The sequence below is a fragment of the Petaurus breviceps genome, unplaced genomic scaffold (genome assembly GCF_028583685.1).
Source record: "Petaurus breviceps papuanus isolate PSGF00001 unplaced genomic scaffold, PetGlider_PUasm1.0 38, whole genome shotgun sequence".
NCBI classification, from domain to species: domain Eukaryota; kingdom Metazoa; phylum Chordata; class Mammalia; order Diprotodontia; family Petauridae; genus Petaurus; species Petaurus breviceps.
The window spans coordinates 95,398,571-95,404,876 of record NW_027186304.1 but is presented as its reverse complement, the minus strand read 5'-3'; positions in this window follow the sequence as shown (position 1 = coordinate 95,404,876).

Here is a 6,306-nt window from a genome sequence, read left to right as displayed (position 1 = left end):
CTGGCCAATAAGAGTAGGAATGGAGGAGTGTGAGCCCAGAGGAGGTGCAACAACTCTTAGACTTTGTCTTAAGTTGAAGCATCTGTTAAAGGCCAGGAATCTACTGAGCAATTAGTGGAGAAAATGGGCAAAAGTATCTCTGGATATTTTCTCCTGCTCTTTACCTTAAATACTAGAATTGTTTTGCAGTTATTAGGGAATTTTGGGAGGGGATTGGGGAGAGAGGAGGGAAAAAGCTAAGCTAAAGCACAATCAATAATTTGCTGGGATAACTTTGTCTGCTGTTCCAAGGGACTTAGCATCTGAGCTTGTAAATCTTCTGGACCAAGTCTCAGAAGGAGCAAAATAAGAGAAACTCCTCTTGATCCTTAGGAAGGAGCATCTGCTTTTCTAAAATAAGTAGTTTAAAGTGCATAGCAGTGGGGGAACAGGTGTGAACTGGCAGCTTTGTTGCCTGCTACTGAGAGAGAGAAACAGCTCAGAAGCAAGCGGCAGTGGTGTAGCTCAGATCCCAGGAACAGCACAACCTCTAGTTGTAGCCTCCAGCCCAGTCTGGACTAACCAGGGTAAGAATCCTAGCCCAAAGGAGAGCCCAAAGTGTTCTTTAATTCTGAGGGAGCAGAGCTTTCCAAGTAGCTGATGGGGACTGTTGCTCAGACTTCAACCCAAATTATGAACTTTCAAAGCTCAGATCAGGGGGACAGCCATCAGATTTTATCCAGATTTTCTCTTGAATAACACCACTTGAAGAACACTGAAAGCTTGCAGGTCTCCAGCCTGAGTTGTCCCTGAGATTCTAGAATAACAATGTTCCCAAGAAAGCAGCAACAGGGCCTGCCAGGACCTTCCCTACAGAAATGCATAGAGCCTGGACTTAAGATCAAGTGGAAAGTTAGGAAGTAGCCTGGAAGAATGAGCAAACAAAAGAAGAATCCCACCATAAAAAACTTCTATGGTGACAGAAATGCTAAGACACAAAACCAGAAAAAGAGAGTGATTTCAAAACATCTACAAGGCATGTCTCAAAATAAAATACAACTTACACAGAAATGTGAGTAGAACTTTTGGAAGAGATAAAGCAAGAGTTCTGAAAAAAAAAGTTTTAAAATGTTTTCATCAATGAAATGAGTGCTAGAGAAAAATTTCAAAAAAGAAACAAAAAGTATTTTGAATTTTGAAAGAATTTACAAATTAGTCAAAGAGGTATAAAACCTTACCCAACCAACAAACTTTCAGAAAATTAGAATGGATCAAATAGAAGATCATGACTTTGCAAAACAACAAAAAATATTAAGAGAAAGTCAGAAGACTTGGGGGAAAAAAGTAAGATCTCTCTTAGCAAAAACAATGAACCTGGGAAACAAATTAAAGAGAAAAAAATTACGAATCATTGGGATACCTGAATATCATGACCAAAAAAGAGCCTAGACATCATATTTCAAGAAATCTTTTAATTATTCAGATCTCTTAGAACCAGAGGGCAAAGCAGAAATAGAAGGAACTCGCCAACTGCCTCCTGAAAGAAACTCCAAAATAAAAACTCTCAGAAACATAATAGCCAAAATCTAGAGCTTCCAGGTCAAAGGAAAATTACTGAAAGCTAACAGAAAGAAAGAATTCAAGTCCTGAGAAGTCAGTATCACACACAATTCAGTAGCCACAATTCTCAAGGAGTTGAAGAGCTTAGAATACCATGTTCTAGAAAGCCAATAAATTAGACCAATAATAACTTACTCAGAAAAACTTGAGTATAATCCTACAGGGGACAAAAATGGACCTTTAATGAAGGACTTTTAATGACCTCTAAGCATTCCAAAAATGAAAAGTCTAGAAATGTGTAGAAACTCTGAAGTTCAAACATAGAATTTAAGAGAAATATAAAAAGGCAAACAGACTAACAATAATAAAGGACTGAACAAGAACAAACTGTTTGCATTCTAATATAAGGAGATGATACATGTGGGCCCCTGTGAACCCTATCATCTTCAGAGCTCTAAGAAAGAGCCCAATTAGACAAGGCCTATGAGTGGTTCTGTTATGTTTTGATTAACTTAAAAGATTAATGGAGAGGGAGAGGAAAGAAGGATATATTCAGTGAGGAAGGGTTGAAAGGAAAAGGCAAGATAAAGAAAGGTTAAGGAAAATTATCCTCATTAATTAACAAGTAGATAGCTATACAAACAAGAAGGAGGGGATGGAGGAGAGTGGCTGAGTGGGATTCTTCTTTTGTTTGCTCATTCTTCCAGGCTATTTCCTAACTTCACACTTGATCTTAAGGCCAGGTTCTATGCACTTCTGTAGGGAAGGTCCTGGCAGGCCCTGTTGCTGCTTTCTTGGGAGCATTGTTATTCTAGAATCTCAGGGACAACTCAGGCTGGAGACCTGCAACTCTTCAACCTTCAACCTCACTCTTCTCTGAACTGGTCAAAGGAGGGAAGAATATACATACAGAGTTAGGTTAAAAAACAACATTTCACTTAACAGCAAAATAAGAGGGGAAAGGAGAAGGATAAATGAGAGGTCTGTCATATTAAGGGAAGGATTAGTCCAGAGTTAAATAAACCCTAAGGATGTGTGTGTATGTGTTGAGTGTGTGTGTGGATATAGAGAGAGATAGATATAGATTGATATATACATATCTACACAATACATCTCTCTTTCTCTCCATATATATGCATATATATACATATATATATATATATATATATATATATATATACACATATCTTTTTTGAGGTAGAAAAATATGAGAATCTGAGGAGGTATCCATAAATCAGAGAATGGCTGAATAAGTTATAGTATATAAACACAATGGAATACTCTTGTGCTCTAAGAAATGATAAAAGGAATGATTTCAGAGAAACCTAGAAATGAACTGATGCAGAGCAAAGTGAACAGAACCAGAACAATTTATACAAAGACAACAATATGGTAAATATAAACAACTTTGAAAGAATTAGGAACTGAGATCAGTTTAATGACCAACCATGATTCCAGAAGACTAAATGATCGCAACATGCTACTCACCTCCTGGTAAAAGATGTGAAGAACTCAGAACACAGAATGAGACAATTGTTTTGGATATGGCCAATGTGAGAGTTTGTTTTGCTGGATTATGCATGTTTTGACGAGGATTTTGTTTTCCCTTTCTTCCTCAATTGGGAAGAGGGAAGGATTACAGGGGGAGAAAGAAAAGGCAGATATTTGCTGATAGAAAACAAATTTTTTTTAACTACATAACAGATCCCTAGTAATGGATTTCAGTGGAACAGTGTCCCATTGATCTGTATAAGTATGTATCTGTATAAGACAGGTTGAGGACCAAACAAGTTAGAGGAAGTTCCCACACTAAGAAAATCATTGTTCCTCAACACATTGACATTAGTGTGGTTTTATGCATATAGGGTCCAAGCTCCAGGGTATGGAGGTGTGGAGCCACTCCTTCCTTGTTCTGGGAATAGTCTTACAATTCTTATGTATCGGTGATTCAGTTCATCCTCTACTTATCTTGACCTGGTCTCCTCTGGTTTAGAATTCCTGTGGTCTTCTTAGGACCTTCTGTTCATGTCTGATAAATCCTGTTTTATCTGTGACCTCCTTCCTCTCTTCTGTACATTCTTTGTGAAAACAAACTTGCATCAGTAAAATTGCAAAAAAATACTGGCAAGTTTATTGCAAAAATCATGAAGGTTGAGTCTTCTACCACCTTGGACTTGTGCCAGTTCCTGCTCTGACCTGTTTAAACCACTTGTCTCAGCGCAGTCTTCAGCCAGTTTTAATCCCTTTTGCTGTCATGACACTTCCTCCACTTTTGTCAAATACTATTAGAAATTAAACATGTTCAATAAACCAGAAACATGGTCTATCTAAATTAGCATGACTCTTTCAAGTAAGGGGTCAAGTTAGGGCTCCTGTAGAAAAGCATCCTTCTATGGGATTGCATGGACCATCCACAGGGTGCCAAAATGGCCACTATAATATTACAGGAGCATGAGTTAAAATGTTGGGGCACCATTCTCATTGGTCTCCAGTTAGTAGGGCCTCCATCTGAAGAGTTCACTAATATTAGTCCACACAGATCCAGAATGTCTCTTAGGGCATGAAATTTCATGAACATGCCAAAAAGTTGTAAACTACATTATTCCAAAGAACAAAAAACAAATTGTTAAAATTCTACTAATAAATGAGTGAACACTCCATTGGGATCCAGAGTCCTCAGTTTTCACAGAGATTCTGTCCAGAAGGATGGTCTAGATAAAAGAAAAAACAAGGGAGGAATTTCCATATCTTTAGAAAAATTCCCCCCAGAGACCATCCTTTTTTTTCTTTATGAAGGATGTATAAACTACGGTTTTTCCCCAATCCCTGTGCAAAAACCATGATTCTGCATTGGGCCATTCTAAATACTTCCCATAAACATACGGTAGTACTTTCTCATTCTTTCCCACCACCCAGTTGCCTTTTGCTGCTCCTATTAGCCCAAGATTCAATCAGTTCTTTAGATGTTCTGTAGGGTCAATTGTTTTTTGTTGTTGTTGGTTTTTTTTTTTTTACAAAAATGCTACTTTCTAGTCCATCTGGGTATATGGTTTATCCACGACATCCTCCAAGTCTTATTTTGGGTAGCCTTTAGAATGAAGATTCTTGTAACCAGGGAAGGCTAAGGAAATCATTGCACACTTAGACTGCATCTTCCACTGTAAATCCTCAGTGTTCCCAGAGGCTTCTCTTTACTCTATCTTAATACTAATACCCTATCCACCTATATCCTCATCAACAGAAACACCCTAGCTCAAAAACAGATATACAAAGGGTGATTTTGACACCTTGCCAGTACTTTGACATTTCAATAAAGACTCATTTTTCCTTTCTTCCCAGGATTCTTAGTACCCAAAGAATGAACTATAAAAATACAGTAATATTATGATTGCTGGGAAGGAGAAGATTAAAAGGAAGCAGGAGCAAGTGCAGAATGGAGTAGTACACCACGTCCTGGGGCTTTGGGTGACATTGTGATTCTTCTTCCTCTCCTGCCAAAGTCACACACCAGGTAATGATATAGCCAAGCTGACACAGTGCCAGGAGCTTCTAGTGCTCTGCCAATGACTTGTTTGTGGTCCTGATGAGGTCTGTGTCCGTCCTGACCAGTGGCCTTCTTCACTCCCACATAGAAGTAATCAGCAGCTCCATATCATGAAGATTTTAGTGTTCCAATAGTGACATGAGAAAGTCCCCCCACCAACTCACCTACATCCCCGAGGCTGGGAATGCCTATAAGATAGTTGCTTAATCAGAATACCACAGTCATCTGAATACTTAATATAGGGGACAGGGAGCGAAGAACCCTGACTTTAGGAGGTGATTGTGTCTGATTTCTGTGCATGCTGCTGCCTGATATTGCCACACTTTCTTAATTTAGTTAAACTGGATTGATTTAGTACATGGTCCAAAAAGACCTGTTATCAACAGCTAAAAATATCTAGCATGAAACTCAAACTCCTCCACTTGGCATTTAAGCTTTGTATCACCTGGACCCTTCCTACCTCTCTAGCCTTCCTACACTTAACGTTCCTCTGTGCTCTCTATGTTCTCATTGGTCTATTTGCTAGTCTTTGAGCACAATGCCCCATCTCCCAGGTCTGGGCCTTTACATTGGTTGTCCCCTGGTGATTCTCTGTCACCTCACCTCTTTCCTGGCCTTTTTCAAGACTTTCATAGGAGGCCTTTCTGGCTCCCACCCAGTTGCTAATGTTTTTCCCCTTTGGTATTAACTTGTCTGTACTGAATGTATAACTTGGATGTACTTCTTTATTTACATTTTGTCTACTTTATTAAGATGTGAACTCCCTGAAGGGAGAGGCTGTTTTTGCCTTTCTTTGTAATCTCGGCGCTTAGCACCATATCTTACATATAATGTGCTTAATAAATGCTTTCTGACTGACTGACTCAGAGTTGCTTGTGGGATGAGAGCTTATCCAAAGTAGAATATCTTGAATATCTTGAATCCTGAGTAGACTTCTTAGGAAGAGGGGAAGAGGGGAAGGAATGCCCATAAACCCTGAAGAATACATGAAGAAATGTTGAAGAACACTGGCATCTTGTCAGTTGTTCAGCAAGTATTTGTTGACCGTGTGCCAGTCACTGCGTCAAGTGCTAGGGATAAAAGGAAAGGCAAAAACACTGTCCTGTCCTCAAAGAATTCATATTCTAGTGGGGGAGACCACATGAAAATAACTAGATACATACGAGATAAATACAATATCAAAGGAAAGACATACAAGATAAATACAGTATCAAAGGAAAGAC